Source organism: Drosophila navojoa, chromosome 2, assembly GCF_054131105.1.
Source record: "Drosophila navojoa isolate 15081-1374.11 chromosome 2, UAZ_NAV_1.0, whole genome shotgun sequence".
In the NCBI taxonomy this organism is placed as follows: domain Eukaryota; kingdom Metazoa; phylum Arthropoda; class Insecta; order Diptera; family Drosophilidae; genus Drosophila; species Drosophila navojoa.
Window position 1 is genome coordinate 2,809,011 of NC_142890.1, and position 25,761 is coordinate 2,834,771.

Consider the following 25,761-nt stretch of genomic DNA (forward strand, 5'->3'; position numbering starts at 1 on the left):
TTAATTTGTTTTTAAAGCTACATCAATGCCATAAGCTTTGGCATAGTAGACCAATCAAATAATTGCCTAAGATTTATTTGCAGCATTGCTATAGATTCGGTCTTATTCTCTATCTCTTTCTCTTCCTATTTGTAGCTCTGTTTCCCTGTCTCTCTCATGCTTTTCGTTTCTCTGTCTATACCTCTATATTTCTTGTAGCTTATAACGCAAGTATAACGCAAAAAATATATATATTCATCAATTCATAATTCATCATGACATAATAATACAATTTTTAAATGAATATTTTATTCCCTATTTACTAATCAACCGCAAATGTTAGAGGGTATTAACTGCTTGCTAATGTTGATATTAGAAAACAAAGCAATGTGAGCCAATTTGTAAGCTTCAGCTGCCATGAAAAGCGATTTTCGCTTGTTTTTTTTTTTTTTTGCTCGCAATTAAACGAGGCGTGTCGACCTTTTTGCCGTTTGGCTCAATGGTAACTAATGAGCGCGTCAACAACACAAACACAAATAGGGCACACACATACACACGCATACAGATCCATAATCAAGGACCAATAGCAATTGCTTGACAATTTATATTTATGATATTTATGCAACAATATTAAAAACAATGAGACACATGAGACGCAGGAGACATGCGGCATGGGACACGGGACGCCCCGTCTCGCAATCGTGCCCGAGCAGCTGCCACAGTTCCCATGCAATGCTATGTCATATTTTTTTAATTTTAGCGCATATTTGCCATTGAAAACGCGTCTATATGACAAACACAAACGATTGCCATTTCAGTTCAGCAATGGTCTGTCCGAGCCAACACACACGCGCACACACACACGCACACACACGCACACGGGTCGTATACGCAATGAAAATGAATGGCAGCGTCAGGGCGACCCTTGTGCCACTGTAATAACAAATTAATTGCATTTGTATTGTGTTTCAAGTGCTCAATAAATAAGCAATGACATATACGCACAAGCATATATGTATGTATATATATGTGTTATATATACTATATTATATACATATAAACTCACACACAAAGGTGACAATGCAATTGTTTCTTTGTTTTTATTGTTGCACTACGTAAATAAAGTATTTATTTGGAATTCATTTAATTATTTTTCCATGTGTTTAAACTAATTATATTTATTGACAATTGTAGCTAATTGAAATAGAAAACATTTATGCACTTTGTGCTTAAATTAAATTATCGCCTGCAGCACTAAATAAGTATATGACTTTATTGCTTTTGTAGGCTTGCAACATTTATCACTTTAAATGCAATTAAATATATATAATTTAATGCAGCAACACTTGAATATAATAGGAGAATCAATCAGTTGGACAACAGACTATATAGAACCCATTTTTAACTAACAATACATGATGATACTCTCAATTTGGGTCTGTAGAGTAGGGCTAAGAACTGACTTGATCTACTGATTATTCGACTGTCCGTCTATTTGTATCTCTGTAATGTCATATGATAAAGCGATATCGGAAATCACAAACCACACCATCTAGTTCAGTACTCTCGGCCTCACCCAAGAAGTCGTCATTTATTATTTATTTCGGGAAGATCCATAGACTGACTCACTTGTCTTTCAGCTACTGGCTCTCCACATTAAAAATATGTCAAGCAAAAATTGAGCTTTTGATTATAAATTATTGAATAATTGAATTTGTGTCGACTAATTAGATTGCCGCTCGGGAATACTAATTTTTCCTGATAAACGAAAATTGTATCAATGTTGTGCATAATTGCCTAGCTCTTAAGCTAGATAAGCATAAAAATTTGCTTGGCTTGGCTTGGCTTGGCTTGTCTATACTAAATGCCATATCCTTCCTTCTCATGTGAACAGGAAGGCGGAAGGCGAATAAATAAGAGGACAAATGTAGCAAACAGTAAAAGGAGTCGCAGCTGACTGACTCAAAGATACCCGGCACTTGATACTTGATTTGATGCCAGTATTTCATTCATTAAATGGTATTCCTTGCTGGAAAACAAAAATAACAATATTATTGAATGTGAACTTGTTGACTCTTCGTGTTCTTCCGGCCATGTCAATTGCTGCTGCTACACATGCTTAGCTTCAAATTGGGCGCTCAATGGCAGCTGCCACCAGCACCGCCTACCGCCCACCGGCCGCTTGAAGCCGCTCTTCCACTTGCTCAAGCGCCTGCGCGTGCTCGCCGCGGCAAAGGTCTGAATGTGTTTCCTTTCCATAGGATGCTTTCAGTTCGCTTTTGGACATTGAATGTTGCGGTTGTCGCCGCATTGTCGCGCAACCAACTGAACGTAATCAACAAACAAAAAAGACGTCGTCAAACTGTGCCAGTGTGGGTGCCTGCGCGTGTGTGTGTGTGTGTGTGTTTGAATGAGTGAGTGTGTATGTTAAGTGTTGAGTGCGGCCGACTCTGGCGCCAGTCAGCAAAGTGCAAATAAATATCACTTACACACATAAACAAAACCAGTCAGAGCCAGAGCCCTAGCCAGAGCCAAGCCAAAGGCGCTTGAGACATTCACTGGCGCCGCTCTGTATGTTAAAGCGTCTTAAATACACAATTCCATCTTTGACTGAACGCTATAACCAAATGTGAGTACGAGTTGTTGTTGTTGCTGTTGTTGTTGCTGTTGCCGTTTCTTGTTCAGCTTCTGCGTTTCTGTAGGTCGTCTGAGTAGGCAATCAACAGGAGCTGGTCCAATTTGCTGTGCTCTAATAAGTCTTCTGTTTGCTTGCCTTTTTCTATTTTGTTAGTCAAATTGGCACAAAAAGTTGGCGATTTTTTTTATTTTTTTTATTTATTTTAGAGCAATATATTCTAGGCACTTGGCACAATTTAAAGCACTTGAGCGAGTGGCGTGCCACAAATTCAATTAAAGCCGATATAAGGGGGGGAACGTACAAAAGTGTTGAGTGCCTCTGCCTGCTTCAAAGTGTATATAAATGTGTGTATAGGTGTGTGGCACACACTTTCCGGGTGTGCTACTAATTGAATTTGGCCATGCAGAAAAGTCGCTCACAAAAATAAAATAATGATTTATTTAGATGAGGCTTCGAGGTGGCCTCCAAGCAGCATCCTTTGGCTTTTGAGCACAAAACGTGCTTGACGCTCCAAACGGCTGAGCTACGTGTGACTCGCATAGCCAAAAGCAGCTGAAAGTCGAAAAGGTAAAGCCAAACAATGTTAAAATAAATAATCAAATTTAATTCAAATCAAGCAACATATAACGCAAGCAACAAAGTCTTTAATGTTGGAGCACAGAATACGCTGTGAACGGGTATATTAGCTTCTGGCAAAGTTTGAGTCTCTGATGTCAACTTAACTGGGCATATTACAGTCGCTCTTTGGATGAATTATTAATGTCTAACAAGCCGCAGTCAAAGCGCTGCTGAAAAAGGTCCTGCTCACGCATCCTGTGATTAATGCGTGCCATTAGTTTGAGCTAGCGGCAAGTTTTAAAAATCCGTAGCAGGGGAGGGGCACACGGAACTCATTTCCCGTCGCGACGGGGACGGAACACGGCCCGAACATGGCAAATTGTTTACGGCGTGGTTGCTCCAAAACAGGATATTGCGCTCCTAACTGGAATGGAAATTTAATGCAGATAGAATTTAATGCAGATTTTCTGCCTTGGCCGCATTGTTGTGTTTGGTCAAAGAGCTTTGAAGTTGGCCAAGTCAAAGATGTGATCCATGTTTTTGACAGTTTAATTATCACGTCTCTCGCTCTAGCACTCTGTCTCCAGCTCCATCTCCATCTCCATCTCCTTCAACCACTTAAATGTGGCTGCATTTCCATTTGTGGTGCTTTGTTAATATTCAACTATTCAAATGTAACTTCGAGTGGATTTCCATTGTTGTCGCTGCTCTGTTGTTACGCATGGAAGCTCAAGTGTTGAGCCAACAATACGGAATCAAAATAACTTTGTGTATTTGCTCATGCCATTCGAATAAGGGCAACATTTAAAGTTGCAACAGCAAAGAAATTCGACAAATTCTTGTAGCATCAGCAAAACCGAACCGAACTCCCAGTTAAGACGATTGGCCAAGTCTTTGGTGTATGATTTTCTTTTTTTTTCTTTGGCTTTAGCTTATTTAACATTTTAAGCTCTGGCCGCACGTGACCCAACTGTTGGACGTGTTGCGTGCGAAGCAGTCGACATGGTCGTAAAACCCAATATGAAGCAAGTGAAAATGTTTAAAAAGGAACTTAGTTGACTAAGAAATATCCTGTGGGCAGAGTTAACAGAGGGAAGGTATTACACTCTCTAGAGGAACAGGCATATTGAGAGGGATAGCGAGTGAGAGAGAGAGGGAAAGATTATATGAGCATTTGTGCTTCTTTCGTTAGGAAGATATTTTTTTTATTACACAGAAAGTTATTTATTATGCGACATAAAGTTTTTTGTTATCAGAAAGGAAACTTCCATGTGGTATCTGAAAATACTGTTCAATTTTTGTGCCTAAGTCTTCAATTCTAGACTTAACTTGCTTTGAACATCTACTGTAGAACCCCATTCAATTGATCTTTTCTTTCCTGATCCTGATTGATTAATACTATATTTTTGAGTTATGCATATACTCGGCTTATTATGGACAATTTTCAAGCAACCTGCAGTTTTTGATTATCAATCGCCCTCAGTTAACTGAACAATTTTAAAATCTCAAATTAATTTCTCCAGAGATTCATAAGAATTTGTATTCAAAAAAGCTTTAGCCTGAAATAATATGCATACCCATAAATCTGCCTTTTATAGTCCTTCCCTTATTTTATTTCATTTCCCTTGAACATAAACACAAATGTATTTCACACTATTCGTGCGTATAAATTCTCAAGAGAAAGATAAACATGAAATTATGTCAGTTCAGTGCTGTATATACTATATAGCCATGGCTATATTACGCGACCTGCCTCTCTCTCTCTCTCTCTCTCTCTCTCTCTCTCTCATCATAGCAACCTTGTTATTAATTTTTGATTAACTACAGGGTATATGCACAGCGTATAATTTTTGAGGGTGGCCGCGTGGTGATCGTTTTATGGCCAGTGCCCATACATATATTGAATTTGATGGCCATCAATTGTGGCGGGTGAGCAGACGTTCGATTTTTTGATAGCGCACGTTAGAGCACTTTGGCTGCTAAACAATAACGGACGTGCTGCAAAATTAATGACCGGGCCAACGGTAAATTGACCGAAAACTTAGCCAAATAACGTTTTGGCTATAAAAACTAAAGCGAAAAAAAAAACTTTCGCCTTTGCCAATAAGTTTGAAATTGGCTGCACTTGTCAACAACTTAGATTCAATTGTCTTCATATCAAAAACGTATCAAAAGCATATTTCAATAAAATTCGAGCAAAACTTTCAGCTGAAATTTTACCTCAGTTCAATATGCCAAAACTTTTCGCACAGAAACAGAAATTAATATTTTACTAAGTGAAATGAAAAAGAGGCAGAGACAGAGAGAGAGAGGATGAGAGCTTTGTAAATATTTGTGTTTTGGCTCTTTGGCTACTCTGGACTGGAACTGTCAGGAGCCGTCAGCATTGCGAGCTGAAATATTGACATTGCCTTCAATTACGTCGAGCACCAAAGTGGCCAAAAAATGGCCAATCGTAGCTGCTGTGCAAACAATTTTAACAGCCAAATGAATCGACTCACACTTTGCTTTTGTTATCAACTGTCAAATGGGCTCAGACTACGCAGACAACGACACCAACTCTCTCTCTCTCTCTCTGTGTGAGTGTAGACTAATTGAGTTTGCTCTGGCATTTGACCACCTAATTTGCATAATACGAAACCATGTCAACGGCTATTAAATGGCTCTGTTATGCACTTGTTGGCCACGGCTAGAGTTTGTACCCCCGCCAACGGTTTGAAATGCCTTAAATTGTTCCAAATAATTAGCTTAGATGTCACGTAGTTGCTACAAAATGAGCGTCTAGTCTCTGTCTTTGTGAGGGGCTTAAAGGATCTGCTCACTTGGGCAGCTGAAGCCCGGCCACGCCCTGCTCATTAAAATTGTTGCAGACCAAAAAAGTAGGCATTGGCTCAATTATTCATAGTTGACTAATAATATTTCCCATTGAAATGAGGCGAGTATTCAATGCTGACTTCAAATTTCATTCAGCTCTTCAGATAGTTAGACAAAAAAACCAATTAAAATAAAAAATGTCTGAAAATTTTATTGAATTGCAGCTGCAGTTTATATGAAACGCATTCAAGTGCAAAGCTGCTTCAGTAACTATATATATTCATAAATAATAGTAAAAATAGCTTATCAAGAAACTTGGGAAAAACAAGCAAAAAGGCTGATTGTAGAGATTGCCCAACTCAGGAATACCCTGCAGTTCAGTTTAACTTTCTATGTCGCTGACTTTGCTTTGCCTTAACAACTTATTATGCTCGCTATTAAGTCAAGAGAGTATATGGGTTTCGACTTTACAATCTGGTCTTATACTAACTTCAGACTTTCTTTGCGCTATACTCAATTAGATAATTAATATATCTTGGTACCTCAGTGAAGATGTGGAAAGAAGCTGTTGGTAACCATGCTCGTTCGGCTGCTCTTACTCTGACTCATTTACAAAGGTTAATTGCAGTCCTTTGTTTATTTAGCTTAATTAGATTTATTATTTGTTGATTTAAATGCTGTGACCGTGCCGTAGATGTCGTAAAAGTTCATTTGTCGCGAAAAAGATTACAAAGCAGCTGAGGACAAATTTTCGGACAGACAGACAAAGACAATGAATGGCAATTTGAAGTGGGAGAGAGAAGAGAGAGAGAGAGAGAGAGAGAGAGAGAGAGAGAGAAAGAGAAAGGGAGAGATAGAACGGATTGGTAAGCAGAGCACAGTAGAATATTATATAGTATTCACTTTGGGTTTGCTTAGAGGAACTGAAACGACAATCTGAAGAGATGAGTGATGTTAATCCAAGGATAGATGTGTATGTAAAGCTAAAAAAATTATAAATATTATGTCATTTGAGGGCCTGGTAATTTTTGCCCAGCTGTCGATAAATATGAAATTTTTGATACCCCTAAGAGCTCCCCTCGTCTCTTTGGCAGTTTAAATGTCACATGAACACTGGTAGCAGCAAAATCAAAATAATGTATGAAAATGTAACGTGAAGATAAGCAAAATGTAATTTAAGCAAATTATGCAAATGTTATTCTAAATAAACATCTCATCCGAAGATGTCTCACACGCATAGATTACAATCATTCGAGACAAAAATAATCGGTATGCAAAAAAAGACGAAATTGAATTTAATTTTTCTCGTTCTTAAAATATAACATTGTATCCATATACATCAGTACTTCCGAATGTTGCCTTCTATGATAGAGCTATAAATTCGATGGGCCACCCAAGAGGGGCCAAATCGATTTTTGAATCAATTTTAACGGTAGATTTTTTAAGTTATATTTTTATAGCCTTACGCTGGCGATTGTCAAGAAGTTAAAGGCATAATAAACCCAAAGAATGTGGGCAACCGTAAAAATAGTCTAGAGAGCAAGTGAGAAGTAAATGAATAAAGGGAATAATAAAATGAGTTTTGTAATATGTAAACAATCAAAAGATTTTTTTTTTGTATTTAGAAACATTTTGGAGAACTGCCTAAACTATTCACTTACTTGGCACTCAATATACCCCATTTAAATACTTGATGAAATGCCGGGCATTGGATAAACATGTAGAGCATGATAAGCGTTTAAGTTTAGGCAAACTTTTGCGAATTCGCCAACTTGAAAAGGTAAACACTGTTTATCCCATGACTTCATAATAAGGAAAATATTTTGAAAACGCCTTCAATGCTGTCACAAAATATTTGACTCGATGGGGACCGAGATTTAAATAGTTGAAATATGCTAAACTGAGTTGTGTTTAACAATTTTAAACTGGAACTGAGTGAAATACCAAAAGATATTACGCACTGACTGATGATGCTACTCCTGCTGCTGCTGCTGCTGCTCATGCTCCTGCTGACGTCTTTTAACGGAACTGAAACGCCAGGTGTCAATAAAGTTCGTCTGTAATTTGTCTTTTGACAAAGTGAAACTTTTGACTGGCAGCAAACACTTACGAGCACATATTTATTTTCGTGTGTCGCCCCTTGAGCTGGGGCAACATTTTAAAGTTGCTTTTTGAATGTCTGGCAAATATTTGGGCTGCTCCTTTTCGTAAGTGCCGGGTGTGAGATCTGATACAGAGATACGCGTCAGAGGGAGCAGCATTAATCTTATTTCTAGTTTATTTACTTTCTGCCTTTGCCTTTGCCTTTGCCTTTGTCGTTGCCTTTCGCCTGCGACTTTGACTTCGGCTCTTGACTGCGTTGGGCTCGAAATAATACTCGTTCCAATGAAATTGTATAGGGCAGCGGTACGAAATTGAGGCACATGACATCACGTTCGAGTGCTTTGTTATTTTAGTGGCAGAGCAAACAGAGACAGAGCCTGTCCTAGTGCCGGCGACATATCGACTTGTTGGTATATAGTGTATATAACATGCCCTACAATTGGCCTGGGGCAACAATTACACACTCCACTTGATTTGATGCCCATGCGCTTCATTAGATTAAAAACGATTCTCGACCCTCGGGCACGGTGTCGTCGTATACCTAATGAAGGCAGACTCGGGCACAGACAGATCCATACCCACACCCACACCCACACCCCGCCTCGGGGCGCTGTGCCAGCTGCAATGTCCGGCCAACTTATTAGACATCGCCCAATGTCCATTAGCGCCCGAAATATATGCAATCAAATGCTGTGTTTCAGCTTAAAGTTTCGTTTGTTTGACTTGGATTCTCTGTTGGCTGCATAACATGCAATACATGCCTTAGTCGTGGAGGACTTTGCCCAAAGTTTATCCACTTCACCTTGGTGGGCTCATTATTAGTTTGTCCGAAACTTGGCCACAATACAGCGAGTGTCGTGTTTATTCAAGAAAGTGTATTTCCAACAAGCTAAAGGCATTTTATGAACAACTTGCGGGCTTCTTACATTTGTGTTATATGTATATACATTTTGTGGGTATTATGTGGCTGCAGTCGATACTTGATTTTTTTTTTTTTACATATTTTTTCTCAAAATAAAATTATAATTAATATATGGAGTTTAAATTTGTTTCCGTTTTAGACATACATATACATATATCTTTTAACAATTTTTAATAAATCCGAATACTGGGCAAAATATTAAAAAGACAACAAATATTTTTGTTTATATATTTTTGGTCTTTCATTCCATATATGTAAATAATGTAAATATTGTATGGTGAAAGTTGCGATTGGTATTTTTTCTACATCATTTTTTCCAACATATCAAATAAAAAGTATTTCGGTGAAAAAAAAAAAAACAAAAATAAAATTTAGTCAGAATTTCTGCAATTTAGTTTGTTTTTCATTATTATTACAAATAATCCATGGTATGACCATAGAAAACGAGAATGATGAAATATTTCCCGAATGTATTTTCAATGCAAACGAGCATAATGAAAGATTTCCCAAATGTATTTTCGATACTCTTGTCCGGTTGTTTGCTTGCAGAGCATTCCCCAGTCGAACAGCTCTGCGTGAACCTTTTCTTAGCGCGTTTTAACAGCTTGAATAAAAAATACATCACGACTGCGAAATTGCTGCTCGTATTTGTTTGTGTTTATAGTTTCAAGAGCGTTTTTTATTGGCCAGCTTGTTGCATTGGGGCGTCTATACACTTAGCGAGGGTAACGCTAAAATCTGAGCAAAGGAAGGAAAATATTGAGAAACTCAAGGAAATGTAAAACAGCAACAGTATGAAGTGAAGTAAAGTGAAGCTATAACAGACGTTGTTAGTCTTATTAAATTCCACGTATTTAATCATAATTTTATGAGCATCAGCTATAAGCTAACTAAAACTATAATATAGTGGAAAATTATATTATTATATGAATGCTGGTAAGTGTATCCAGTTTTCAGCTTGCTCTTTTTCTGTCTCTCTCTCTCTCTCTCTCTCGTTCCCTCTCTCTCTCTCTCAGTGCACTGGCGCTCTTTTGTGTTGCCTACTTTTGTGCGTCTTAATTGTATGCCTCAAACAATGAAACGCCGCATAAGTTGCCCTCGTATTCAAGGGGCTTTTAGCAGTTCCGTCTCACAAACGTTGAGGCGGCTGCACTCAGATGCAACAGTTTTTGAGTGGAATAAAATAAGTAATTGATATTTGCATGCTTTTATGGGGAAAGGCTGTTCAAAGACGACGCATTCGGTCCGCCATTAATGAGACTCAAGACTCAATCCCTTGCCCGCATCTGCATCTGATGATGCGAATTCACTTCGTCGCACTGCCATTGTGTGTGTGCATCTCATTAGCAGTGGCTGCGAGTGGTTGCTGTTGCATCATGTGGTTGCATGTGCCGCCAGCAAGCAAACAAATTACATTCGACATTGACAATCTTGCGGCTGCCAAAGCCGACACACAAATGGTTAATTAACGGTACTCAGGCATCAGTTGATGTTGCAAATCGGGTTTAGATGTGCGGAGTAATCTGTTTAGTTGCGTAACGAATATGCGAATCTCATATGTGTAAATCAAATTCAATCAATGCTCGTATTTTATTCAATTTAATCTGTTGCCTAAACCACATTATTTTGGATAGTAGTTACTGAGCGAATATATACAAATAAAATACTTATATGTATATAAAGTATATATTTTTCTATACCGTTATCTTTGGTTCGTTTTGTAGGTAGATTATTACATTATTAAAGTTGAAATCTAAATAAATTTCAACTGTTTTTATTATGCATGTTTAGATTTGCACACTTTTCATACCAAATGCTTATTTGCTAAACAAAGTGTATTGGCTTTTCACAAACATATACTCAAAGCCCTAAGAAATGGATAAATGGATGATGGATCCCTTATTGCTAATAGGCTTATAACTGAACTTAGCATGAACAGCTGAAATAATCTTGCCTTGTCCATCCAACTGGCTGTACAAGAAGTGTGAATACATTAATCTTAAAAACCACATGAGCTAGAATATTCATGAATATTTATTAATTATATGAAATCGATTAAAAACTATATATATGTTTATCAGAATTGTGCAGCAAACGAGCTCTGCTGGATAGTTATTTAAACGGGCTCTAGTGACTCGAAATCTATTTCTTTGTTCGAAATTTATTTGAAATCTATCAATATCAATATTCGATTGTAGTTTTCTTAAATTTTTTATATATTGTGTAGTTTCGTCTCTTTAAAAAAACGCGATTTTTTTCCATATTTCGAAATAAAATAAATAAATAATAGGGAACTAGTTAACTGTAGAGAACTCTGTAAATCCGGAAGAATAATAAATCGACTATAATTAATGAAATTAATTTTAATAAGCCCATGAGAGCCGAATAAATAATATAGTAGTTATCTTAATTACGACATATATGTGTATGTGTGTGTGTGTGTGTGTGGAAACATGTGGAAAAAACATGTTTGGCAAACTAACAATTGCATGGCGTCGCAACACTAAATTAAGTATTTAAGAGCCAAAAAAAAAAAACACAGCAAGCAAAACAAAAGCAAAACTCATTCGATTCGCCCGTTTCGGCTGGCCTTTCAATTATGCATGTGAAAGTTGTGTGAGCATTGCGTGTTTGCGGCCATGGATGGCTTCTGTTTTGGGCATTGAGGGCATCCAGCCGACATGGGATGGGATTGCATTGAAATTTGCGATAAGTGTCTTTAATGACATGACAGCTAGATTGATAGCTGGGCAGCAATTTGATGTTATAAATGCCAGTTCACGGATGCCGGCACACACTGAATTGAGAATCTAGTGCATTAGGGCAATCAACTGAGCAATGACAGCGGCAGCCACTTGGATATACTATGTATGTATGTATGTGTGTGATACGGGTTAGCCATGGCTAACAATTCTGCGGGCTTTTATTATCAAAGTTCGCATCGCCTTTTTATGGACGTCGTTGTCGCAGTCGTTTGTTTGTCGCCGCCGGTGGCTTATTATTACATATGCTGTTGGCTGTTATGACATGTGTTTCGGCCTGACGGCCCGCCCAGCCACAGCAAATTCCATCCATCGTGGAGCAAAGAAGATAACATAATAACAGCATGACCATAAAAAGGTTTGTTTGCTCTCAGCAAACCGCCATTGCCACGGCCACCCACAATTTATTGTCCATGGGGGCCCTGTCCCCACTTCAGGCATTCACGTGACCATTGCCAAAGTCCAAAGCGAGCAACAACAACAACAACAATGCAAAATTTCAATCATTATTTGAGGCCCAAAACAAAAATGTTGCCAATATGTGCTGAAGGAGTCAGAGCAGAAAATTAAGTGCCACAGAAAATTATTATTTGCCTCAATTTTCAGTATTCCAGGGTTGAATGCATTGCACATAAATGTCAAGTTGTAAAATTTTGATAGGGTCTAATTACAGTTACTTTGAGATAAAACAAAGCATTCATTTTGCAAATGAATTCAACTTGTGTTAATGACACTAAAAACTGGAATAATTTGGCATGCAAAAAACGCCTTTTGTATGGCATACGTTTTTATCATCAATCTATTAAAATAGATCTTTAAAACATATTTTTATTTTACATTTAAGTTCGATTTTAAATTGTGAATTTTTTGTTTTAAGAACCAACAACAATATTTTTTATTAAAAATTATATGATAATTAGAGAAATCTTTTCACTTCAATATTTTCCCCAACCAAAACTATTCTTCAACTGAGTATCTGCTAGTTGAGCATGACCGACTGCTCACTTTAATTATTCAGATTAAATTTACGATGACGCCGCAAAAAAAAAAAAAAAAAAAAAAAAAAAAAAAAAAAAAAAAACCAAAAAAAGACCAAGTCCTTTGGCATTAATATTAAATGTAATTAAGTCCAATGAATGTAAATGGTGATTGTGAAAAATTCAACGAATTTACAATAAGCGGATTTCATTTCAACTTTGCCACCGTCAAACGGTCGCTGAATATAACTGAAAAGTGAACGCATTTATTTAAGTGTTTCGCTCGGTTCTAGTATTTAATGCGGTTCGTTTATTTTGCTGTCATGAAATGGGGGATTGGCTGGCGCTAATGCATTCGCATTTATGCGCCATAAGCTGCTAATTAATGCAATTATCTTGACAACATCAGCTCATTTAACACTTTTAGGCCTAGCGACATGCCGTCAATGATTTTATGCGCCAGACTTTCTGTTTAATCGTGCGTACATCAATTCATATTCCATTTATTGATTGCTTTTACCAAATTTTACAGGGCTGTTCGGTTGATTAAATATACAATAGGTATGGCCACAGTTGCGCTTAAACTGAAGCGATGCTGTTTGCTTCAGTGTGTGTGACTCTTAAATACCCTGTTTTCTTATAGTCTGAGATAACAAAAGACAAAAAATATATAATTATTAAAGGGAAAGAAAGCAACATCCTTTGAATTTGCTCCTCAATTTATTAACCTAGCTACTATGTCTCTTGTCTAACTATCTGTCATGCCCTTAATGGGCGTAGAAATAGAGAGAGACTCGAATGAACATGTTTAACTATTTTACCTTTTTTCAATGATTAAAAATTTTTGACTTGAAAATAAGCAACATTATAGAAGCCCTATCTATACATAGGTACAGCTCTTTGCTAGAATTAAAAAGTACTCTACTATCTAGGTAGTACCTCTTAAGTTCGGTGAATCAGGTCGACTATAAAAATCAAACACCCCAAATGCACTTACTAAATTTCTATAGGGTAGTAACAAAAATTGTAACATTTGATTGATATGAAAAAAAAGAAAAAGAAACCAAAATAAAAAATAAAAAAACGAAGCAATATTACAAATTGTTTCATTGGTATTTTGATGGGTGCTGCTTGTCTTTGGAGCTGAACGTGTGATGGGCAACAGCATTCGAAATTCCCACAGTCGCCTCACATTGGTCCAATTGATTCAACAATTCCCAAAACGAATTTGCTTACAACAACGCCGGCATTCTAGCAAAATCAATATGTGGTGTGAGAAAGAGTTGTGTGTTGTGTTTCTTCTTCTGGATGTGGCTTGGATTTGATAGGATTTTCATGTTTCGATGTATTCAACTGGATTTAGGGCGCAGCATTGTACATAATATTTCTTTTTATATTTACCGAGTGGAGCATGGCAAATGCAATTGCTGCTGCTGCTGCTGCTGCTGCTGCTACTGTTGTTGCTACTGTTGCTGCTGTATTTGAAATACGCTTTAAAACCACTCAGAAAATGTGGCGCTTGCAGCGATAAAACTTTGCCAAGGCAATTTAAAAGCAACATGTAACTTAATTGGTATTTTGCTTTGAGGATGCTCCTGTTGGTTCTTTTTCCCCATTTTTTCCATTTTACTTCACTGCGTGTTTTTTTTTGTATTTTTTTTTTCTGCTATGTTGCGGCTGTCATTTTGTTGTAGCGCTCAACAACATGCAACACTTTTTGCCAGCTTTCAACAAGCAAAACAAATTTCAAAGGCGTGCCGTGCCCTGTGTTTGACTTGCCCCACCTTACAATCGACCTGCTTTCTCATATTTATGCAAGACAACAATGCCAGAATATAGTAAATTAATTCAGTTTTTCTGCATTTGACCAAGCCTCAAGCTTGTTAGTTCCTTGAATAGCTGAGAATTTGCTATAATAGAGAGAATGCTTGCTGCATGAACTGTAAAATATTCCTTGAATTCAATTCGTTCCAGCTAAAATGCTGCCTTAAGAGATTCCTTCTCTAATTGATTTCGACTTTAGCTACGTTCCAGACAAACAACTCGTTAGAGCCGACAAAGTGCAGCTTTGTCGTTGGCTAAACACAAAAAAAATGCCTTATCCCGTCCCCCCTCCCCATCAAATTGTACGTCAAATCTGAGTGCAAGGAGGCGGAGAGAGCATAAGTTCCATGTCTTTCAACTCTGCTCTATTTGCATTCATGACAACAAAATGAATTAATTAAAACGTAACTCAATTCTAGCCGCTTCTGATTTATCAGCTCAGCAACAGAAAATTTGAAAATTAAAATTTTACTTTCAATTTTTCCTTTTTTTGCCTTTCCTTTTGCCTTTGTTTTTTTTTTGCTTTTTATGCCACCTTCCATAAAAGGCCCAGAGACATTCACTGCCGTCTGCCAGCGACGTAAAAAACAAAAGAAACAACGGCAATCGACCTAAATCTAAGGGGAAAACCAGAAAACCAAATAGCGCGTAATAGCTACGCCTTCTTGAATACCCTACATTCCGACAATATCAATTTCTAGGTAAGCAAACTTCTTGGCGTGTTAGTAAAACCATTTTTTGATACTATATAAAGCTGGTCAAATATATACACTTGAAATATTTTATAGAAACAATTATTGTTATTTTTCATGTCATGTTGGGTTAACCAACTGGCATTGCCATGATTGGAGAGGGTAGCGCAACTTGAGAAAGCCTCAGATAGAGCGGTTTCATGGGCGGCGCACACAGACGCAGGCCAATGCCACTTTGCCCAAGCTGACAAAATGGCGCTTTAAGGCCCTTTGTTGACACTGGTACCCACACACTTACCCACTCACACACACACACACACACACACACAACGCAGACACCCATGCATAGCTGGATAGACAGCCGGAGAAAAGAGTGTGATACACTTTAACCGCATTGGATTACTGGGCTTGGCAAACAATTTTGACTTTGCTGAAATTAAATTCCACTTAAAGCGCCTGAGCCTGTGGAGAGTACTTGCCTTATTTTTATCGAAGGTTGCGGCTTATTTTCATTTCTTGATTTCAGTCGGAGAGGAAATATCCCAAAGAATAAACAATGAAATGTGTGTAAACAATGCGCGCTACGCACAAAAGTATGCTAATAAAATAAAATACAAAAAGCGAGAGAGGAAAATTATGAAAGACAAAATAAATATTTTCGAAATAAATGATGACACACCTGAGCTTGAGCTGGCATGCCACATATCGCATTTACAAAGACAATATTTTCAAGCAAATAGAGCTTACAACAGCTTAGCACACACACGAAAACACACACATACACATGTAACGAGAAAATCCACTCGATGTGCTGGAGGATGCTGCCCTCTCGCTCACATGCGGCTAACTCAACAAACGTCATAAAATATGTTCGCAATCAATTTGCGTTTAAAGATAAGCTGGCTAATACAATTTCTATGGCCGTCTCGCAAAATAATAATAATAATAATAATAGTCATAATGACGATAATAAAGCATTGCCCGCCAACTTGGCTAATTGGCGCTCATTCATAAAAAAAGCAAGCAGCAACAGCAACAGCAGCAGCAACAAAGCCACACCATCGAAGCTCATCTCTTTCGCTCTCTTAAAAGCTGAGAGTCTGCGTGCTAAGCTAACGTATTCTGTTCGTAGTCTGGCAACGCCGCCAGCATAATAAATAATAAACCGTCAGCGTGGCAAACAACAGTTGTTAGCTGCGTTAGTTCAATTTTGGCAGCGCTGGCTAACGGTATTGCGTTGCGCTAGCTAAAAGCAAACCGTGGCAAATAACGGAACTCTTAACGCCGCGTGTGCGTGCGTTCGCCTCTGTGCTTGTGCGTGTGTGCGTGTGTGCGTGTGTGTGTGTGCGTGTGCGTGTCTGTTTACGTAGCAGCAGCGTGAGCTGCGTGTTCTTAGCTATCGCGTGACTTTTTAGCTGGACAAAATTCACAGCTAGAGTTAGAGGCGCCATTCAAAGGGAAATAACCCGAATATGTTTACGAATTGTTGAGGCCGCATCGAGACCAAGTGAACATGCAAAAACAGCGTCGAATTCGCAACAATGTAGAGAAATACTAAGGTACACTCGAAGAAAATGTGTGATTTGAAAGTCATAAACATAATAATAATCGACACTAAAATATTATATTTAGGTATTCCTCTTTTTAGTTTATTTTATGATGCTTCTTAGCTTAGCTTATGTACAGCTTATGTACAAAATCAGTTTATGTATTTCTTAATTTTATGATTAGCCTGCAATTGTGTACAGTGTACTTATGTACATATCTGCATGCACATGCATACACAGTTCAGGTTTAATAACGCATAATAAGCTTAGGTCATGCTATATTAGAGTATAGTACACTCAATGCTTGCGCTCACTGTAACAACATATCAGCATAAGCTTACGCATATGTATGTATATACATAAATATCTGATTTGTGGTAATAAAATATAAGCTCAACTCATACCAGCAACTACTACTACTACTACCTAAACATAAGTCTAATAATAAAGTCTAAGCTCAGGTCATGCTATATTAGGCTATAACACACTCGATGCTTTCGCTCAGTGCACTCACTTATCTGCATGCACTCGCACATAAATGGCTAAAACGTAACGAGTGCAATTTGAATAACTTAACTTGTGCAATTTGGCTACACGCTTTATATGCATATGTGAGTGTTGGCCCCGATCCCAAGCCCGATCCCGATGTCGACACGGCAAATCGATAAATACTTAAGGAAAACCCTTAGCCAGTATCACGCCACAGCTATAGCTACAGCCACTGTCAGTGCCAGTGGCACCGCCGCAACCACAGTCGAGCACCGTTCACGCATATAAGCTAAACGTTTACTCAAATCCTAAACAGCGGAATTTTAAATGTAGCAACTACCAATATACATACATTGTGTATTAGTGTGTGTGTGTGAGTGTGCGTGTGTTGCTTTTGGTTCATGTTTTCTGTTCATGTCATTGAACCCAGTGCCCACTTTTCGGTTGTCCTCTTGATTCCTAGATGGCTGGCTGATGGGGGGTTGCTTTGGCCTTTCTTTCTTTTGGGGGTTGCTAAGTATTCTAATGCTTGTTGTGGATTTGCTGCTTCTACCTTTGACGCGCGATTAATCGAGCATCTCTCAGCCAGAGATACAGCTGGCCAGCAGCTGACAGTATATCTATATATATATGATATATATTTATATCTATGACTCTTTGAAATGTGCTTCAAGTCAGCCACAGATTTGAAGATTGATAGCCTTAAAGTGGATTTATTTTTATGCAATTCCATTGAAAATCAAATACAGTCTGAGTGAGCTCAACAAAATCAAATGACAACCTCAAAGGAGCTTTCATACTCACACATACATATATGCTTATATACATACATACATACTATATAAAAGCATTTAACTTTAGCTCCCTGATGATGTCACAGCCAACTTCCAGCAGAAGCAAAATATTGCTAGAGATATATGTACTGAAATGTATGAAAATAGCTCTAGTAAAATTCTTAAGAAACAAAAATAGTACAAATTAAATTGCTGAATTTGAAATTCATGTTAGTTCATGCAGCTGGCAAATGGAATTTTTATTTGCTTTCAAATTATTTAATTTTCATAAAACTTCTGCGTTTCATTCATATAAAAATAGGAAACTTTTCTCACAATTAATTATATTTTGAGCATGAAGCGAACATATGTATTTGAAAGCTTAAAAGCCATTTCAACAATGAAAAAAAAAAAAAACAGTCAAGAACGTTGCAGTCGGGCATAACCAACTGCCTGATACTCTGTTCCCTTGCTGTGTTTATGCCTTGATCCCACTGAAAGTGGAAATCTAAAAGAGCTCAAAAATAAATAATGTCACGCCTCTATATCTGCTTCTGCTTTATAGGTAGAAGCTTCAAAGTTGTATACTTTAGTTATTTATACTTTAGTTATTTACTATAGACTGCACAAAACCAATATACTTCTTGTCCCATTGGCAACAAGGTATAAAAATAAAGTCTAGAATGACAAAATATCATGTCTGTAGCTTCAATGATTGCGAGATAGATTGCATTCATGCGGGCAAACTGACAGACGGACAGGCGAACAGAAGGACATTGCACACAACAAATACATATAGGATAAACGAATATAAAAAGCAACAACTTGCGCAGTTCATAATATATACTGAGTAAACTCGAATAACTGAAATGCTTATGCACTTATTAAATATTCATATTTAAAATGTAAATGTGTAAGTAACAACAAAAAATGAAAAATTTATTTGTTTATTTATTTATATATTTTTTTTTGCATCAACTTTTCATTTTTGCATTGATTGATGTGCTCTGCGGAAGCCGGACACAGATCCGTGGTCAAGACAACCAACAGCTATAAAATTTTCAAATAATAAATCGCACATGTCAAGAGTGTCATAAACAAGTACGAATGCCTTTGTTGGGGAGTGCACGACTTACAGATATTCTATAATTTGTAAGAACTGCAAATAACTTATTCTTAACATAGAAAGACTTTTCATTATTTGCAGATTTTCTTTTATATTGTTGCCCAAAGTTAGGAAATTTTAAAATTTTTCAATTCTTGCAACATTTAATTCAATATAGTCAAAGTATCCAGCCAATTACGCATTATTGTAGGGTATCGAAGTGACAGAAATAATATAAATGCCCCGCTGAATCGTAAACAGAAACTGTCATAAAATGTGCCCATTTACGAGCGAATTATAGAGTTTTTTTTTGTGGTGCCGTTAAAGATGGTTTTTAATGTGCCATTAATGTCTTCCGTCTGAAGTATCGGACTTAACCGCCAATATCAGTGTACATCAAGTTGTTATAAATAAGTAAAAGGAATTTGTATTCATGCGCCGCAGTTAGTGTCAGATAATCTTCGTATAAATTCCAATTCGAGTTGTACATTTCGTCTCGATTACGATGTGAAAAGATGTTCGCCGTGTGCCATATGATTATTAGCATGGCAAATCAGAAATTGCCATTGGAAGTCTAAAGAAACTTATGAGGAAGAAAAATTGGAAAAAAATAATAAGTCTGCTGTTCCATCAAGTTAATATATTCTATAGACTTACCCCAAATTACTTATGTGGAACTGTCTAATTGGTAAAATACTACTATATAAACGATTATAATTTATGTACAGACATTTGCATAGCTCGGTCAATCTCCTTCAAAGCCCGCTCACGTTATTGAGTGATTCCTTCACTGAAACGTAATAAATCCAAAGATTGCTTATACAAAATGCCTTCGCAATTGTTATCAATGCATTTGACAATAACTTCAAAATAATTCAATATATATATACACGGCTTAAACATCAATCAGAAATGTCAATGGAAAATCTACAATATTTACAGCATTTTCTGCTCAAGTTGTTTGCTGAAGTCGGCCAGATGGAAATGTCAATGTGCGTCTGTTTGAGCTGCTGTAGTGGCCGTTGGGGAAATGTAAATTTTCAATAGCGATTTTCAGCTGCCAGACACCGCTTTCATACCTATTTGCTGTCAAAAAGGGTTCGGCCACGGCTCGTTGCTCACCATTTCAGCTTGAACTTCTGCTGCTGGTGGCGCCAACAGCTGTTTAATTAGTTTTTCCGGCAAGAGCAACAGATTTTTCCACGCCGCTGCCGAGCGTCAAGTAAATATGACCAGAAAAAAAATATAATAAAAATAAAACTAAATAAAAATACAAAACAAATAAAAACAAAATGCAAAGCTGCCATTAATTAAGAAGTCCTTTCCAATTTGGGCAGCCAACCGGAATGACAGAGGCCAATGGCGGAGCATAGGACCAAACAAAATTGAGGAACTGTGCCGTCATCTTGATTGATGTGCTGCTGCTGCTCCCTTTCGTTTGTTTTGATAACAGCAGCCAAATCTAGACTAATCCTACTCTCTACTAGCAGTTGTTGTTGTTGGGCTGCATACTAATATGGGGCATGCTGTCTAATCTTTGATTAATGAAGCGCCGACCCATTTATATCAAATGTCTAATGGCTCAAATGAAAGCGAAACCCGCTCTAATCAAAGTTTTAAATATCTAAAAATATATATATAAAGTCAATAATATTTTTAATTAATAGTTTTGCTTGGCATTTATAAAATCCCACTTTTATAGTTTGTTGAAGATTCTTTTATAAATTATAAAAAAATATTTAATGTCTACCTTTACATACTTATAAACACTTTTTTCTTTTGACACCTTTAAGACATTTCTCATTGATATTTCTTTGACTGTCAATACTTTTTCTTTTATTGATAGCCTTTGCTCTGTTTCTTCACTGAAAACAAGAGAACTTTTTGAAATTTAATATTTTTGTTGTTGCTGCAGCTGCTCTAAAGGATCAAAGATGTTTGCGCCTCTTTCCTTAAATTATCTGAGCACGACTTCGTTATGCCCTTTTTGACCCATTCTTTAATGAGTTGAGGGCGTAATTACGCACAGGCCTTGTGGGTCGTCCTAGGCCCATTATTGAGCTATTTTGGCGTACCCAAATCACACAATTGTTAATTATGTAAAATCAATAGGCCAGCCGCAGCAGCTGGCGAAGGCAAACAAAACACAACAAAAATAAAATAAATAAAAAATAAAAGTGAAAAACAACAAAAAATGGCCAAGTTAAGATATTTGGGTCGGCAATTAGGGAACCGTCCATTGATTTTAGCCAGGCACTGTGGCGTAAAACACTTTTTGTGTATATGTATATGTATGTTGGTGTATGTGTGTGTGTGCATGTGCCTTAATTTAGGCAAATCCAACAAAACTTTGGCTTTAATCCAGCCATTCAAAGTCTAGGCATGAACGAAATATGTTTACTCACAAGTGGAATTTCGGCTTGAAGTGGAACAAAAACCAATAAAAATATATTGGACTCTCGGCCTGGGTTTGGGTAAGGTAAGTTACGGTAGGAATAAGCTGAATGCCTTACCTCGCCCGGCCTCAAATACAAAACGAACGAACAGTGACGAGGTCCAAACAAAAAGATTTGAGGCAAAAGCCTTTAACTTTGCTCAGCTGTTCTCTTCAGCTCAACTGCTCAGCTGCTGCTCAGTTCATCTCTTCGGGCATGGAATGTGGTCGTATAATGAGTTTAGAAATCGACTGACTTTGTCTGAAATCAGTTTTATATGCCAGCCTTGCCAAGCGTGCGTAAATGCGTTTTATGAGTCTTTTGGGGGATTACTTATGGCTTCTCACCTGCCTGCCCCCAAGCAACCGAATAACATATGAAGGAGGCAATGTTAAAACAAGCGCACAAAAGGATTTTCGTGTACGCAACTTGAGTTTAGGCAAGCATGATAAACACATATTTACCTACGCATAGACACATACAGAGATCTCTAAAAATATAAATAGGAATCTTGTCACTTGTGTTTTTTTTTTTTTGTTGTTGTTGCTTATCAGCTGAGAAAAGGTTGCTGCGTAATAAAAAACCGTCAGAAGTGAGAAGGGCGAAGGTAGAAGGGAAGAGAAGTAAAGGGCAAATGGGCTTACAAAAGGATTTGCATGTTGACAGATTTAGCATCGCGAAAAAAATACTCGCGAAAGATGTTTAGAGATAGATAAACATGTATAAATACAAATATTCAAATATATATTTTTATGTATATATATCATAAAACCTTTCATTGTTTTTTTGGTTTTTCGATTTTGCTTTGCCTTTAAGTTTGATTTTTCGCTCTTGTTACAAAAATGTAATAGATGTAAATGACCATATAAGAGCATTAAAAATCAAATGTCTGGCATTCTCCCTGATTTGAATTGTAGGCAATATTCTAGCTATTACGTTTGGATCATTATCATTCAAATGAAAGCGAAATTGTAGGCTTGGCTGGCAGAGCTTCGAGCTTAAGGTCCGAATTTCAATATCTCTGCCTTGCATATTGGCTTTGAGCTCATTCCAAAAGCAAAGCGAAATCTAACGTTTGACATAGGCCCAGAGAAAATGCAAAATTCCAGGCTTACAAATCGTATTCGTCCATTGATAACGCACAGTGGAGCCTTTGCTTATTAACTGTTGAAAAAATTATAACTTTTCAAAATACTAATACAATTTTTAATGAACGACAAAAACATTAATTATTTTCTTATTATTTTTACAAAGAACTGAAATCAATATTTTATATATTACAAAAAAAAAAAATAAATAAATAAATAAATAAAATAAATAAATAATATTAATATAATTATATAAAGATATATAAAAACACATGCCAAATCATTGGTAATATTTTATCATAAATTCTCATTGATAAATTAAATAAATGCTTAATTACTCTCTTATTTGGTCAACTCAGTCAGACAGTTGGTCAATACTTTGCAAACTTTTTCTATATGCTTCGCTTAGTTATAGTTCAACATGTTATGTCAACTTAAATTAGTTTCAGCTGCAATATGCTTATGGCAATATTCACCATTCAACGTTTATAAACAAAGAAGAATCTGTTTCATCTCAGTTTGCTCAACTAACGTTTTTCTTTAAGAAACTGCAAATAAAGCATGACATAATAAATGACTCACTCTCACTCTCTCTCTCTCTCTCTCTCTCACTCTCTGTTTGCAACGGAAACCCAGATTTAAAAACTTTGAAAAACTTTTGCTTATCCCAGTTTTACTTGTGGCAAAAGGAAAATCCAGCGTTTTTATGATGTCCGGTTATAAAAGCCACACGCCGGAAGCTGTTGCTGTGTGTGTGTGGACACAAGAGAGCCCACTCGCTCTCTGCTGCCTGCTCACTGCTCCAATGCAGCCATAGGCTGAATTGCTGCTGCTCCAGCTGCAAATGAACTAACTCTATAAAAGATTTCAGATGGCAAACATCTGCCAACGCAGCAAATCAAATGTTCCCTGATTTAACCATAGAACCAGGGGAACGTCAGTTAAATGTGTCAAGGTGACATTTGGCCTGGGTACGAGTAACCATGCCCACTCAATTGCCCCTCTGTGCTTTCCATTAACCGTTCTTCCTGGCCGGAACCGGGCTAAGGCTTCCCGCCGCTCACTTTCTTAGGCAATCACATTAAGCAAGTGCTATTGCTGTTGTTGTTGTTGTTGCTGCCGCTGTCAATGTTGCCGTCTGTCTGCTGGTGATACTCTGTCATTTTCATAAAATATTTAAATACGTAAAATGAGCGGTGTGGCTAAAAAGAACAACAACAAAAAATCAAGTTTCATGTTTTCAACTTAAAATTCGCTGACTGCGCGATACACCTGACGTCATATAGATACACAGTTATCATTTTGTGTAATATATCGTGAGAATCGATTTAAATATTTGAATAGTATACGAAAAATTAAATTCAAGAATATTTACATATTTCTAGGAAACAGTCTGAATTTTTTGGTATTAAATCTCACTTGCAAGACAATTTTATTAATAAATATTTGTGTTAATAAAAACCAGAATATACCAAAAATTTTACAACATTCGGGAACTAGAGCCTTAAGATTTTTTTTTATATTTATAAATGTTAAATATAGCACACCACTTGTTAGATTTTTATGAAAACATCAGCCACCAGAATATATTTTTAATTCAAGCATAGAAATAGTCAATAGGACGCAAATAGAAGCTGGCATTTACATAGGGCATTAGGCCCTATATTTCTCTTAATTTTCTCTCTCTCTATCTCTCTACTTGGCTTTGTCTTTCTCTCAGTCGCCTCTTATTTGTATCCATTTTTCGCACCTTGTATTTTTATATATCTATCCCCCACAGCTCTGCTATCTTTCTTACTCTGACCCCTATTGCGCTCTGCTCTCACTATCTCGCTGTCTCTCTCTCTCTCTCTCCCAAATCAATCCCTATGGCTGCATCTCTTACTCTGTTCCTTTCTCTATCACTTTCTCTCTCTCTCTCTTTCTCTGCCTCTCCCTCTCTCTAACTCCGTTTCTGCATCTCTCTGCTTGCCTCTTCTACACTCTACGCGTCTTTCTCTATAGCTTACTCCTTTTCTCTCTGTTTCTCTCCCCCTACTTGTCTTCCTTTCTCTCTCCCTTTCTCTCTTTCTCTGTTTCAATCGTCGTTCTGTATTTCTACCTCTCTCTCTCTCTGTCTCTCTCTGTCTAATAAGTGCTGAAAGTAAAGCGAATATGCCCATTTTCACTGAGAAACTGAGTATAAGCAGCAGTAAAACTGTATACATAAATATACACAAGTATATATGTATGTGTATATATGTGTGTATATATGAATGTCGGCTGTGCGTAATGAAACAACTTAAACTCTGCAGCTGCCGTTGTCATTGCTGTTGCTGTTGCTGTTGCTGTTGCCGTTGCCATTGTCGTTGTTGTTGTCATTGTTGCTGTTTTTGGACATGTTGCTTCCATGCCATTTTGTCACCTCGATTCGCCTCCCTGGAGATGTATTCTGCTAATGTGCGTTTTTTGTCCCTCTTTGCTGTTGTTGCTTCTCTCTCTCTCCCTCTCGTTCATTTGAATATCTTAAAGGTAAGAAGTTTAGCTGGAATTATATATAGAAATTAATTAAAACTTTGACCAACATACGTGTGACTTATAGCCATGGATATATATATGTATATACTCCATTTTATTAAATTTCTATATACACCCATTAAAGTCTTGCGCTGAAACTGCTTGAGCTCCACTGAGTAAAAATTACCTGCAGCAAAACTTTATGCAATTATTTTCTGCCACAGAAAATATGCAAAAGGTGAGCAAACTTTTTTCACATTTACCTCACACTATGCAATGCAGGCTGTGCCCGTAGACAATGAAAAGCAGGTGCTAATTGGCAGCGGCACTAATTAATAAGACTCTGAAAGCTTGAACCTTAAGCAAAGGCAAATGACTTTCCCAATTCACTCAATTCCCAATGCCACGCAGCACGAAGTTTACGCAAATATTTTATATATACATATATGTGCTTATACGTATATCGAAGGAAATATATGTATAAAAGAAGTGCCCCACACGCAGAACGAAATGGAATAAAATTGATATGTTTACAGTTGTGGGCGGGCGGACAGAAAAA

The 25,761-nt window shown here is 37.2% G+C and overlaps 1 protein-coding gene across 3 annotated transcripts in view; it reads left to right on the forward strand.

Moving 5' to 3' along the window:
* Positions 1-2,322: 2,322 nt before the first annotated feature.
* Positions 2,323-25,761, forward strand: part of LOC108659168 (serine/threonine-protein kinase 32A) — a 34,062-nt gene continuing 10,623 nt past the window's right edge. The window contains exon 1 of one of the 3 annotated variants that reach the window (XM_089265521.1): positions 2,323-2,608. The gene's annotated coding sequence lies outside the window, so the exon portion shown is untranslated. Of the gene's footprint in view, positions 2,609-3,040; positions 3,185-16,453; positions 16,829-25,761 lie in introns of those variants that run through there. The other 2 variants (XM_089265522.1, XM_018111967.3) reach the window with 2 other exon arrangements.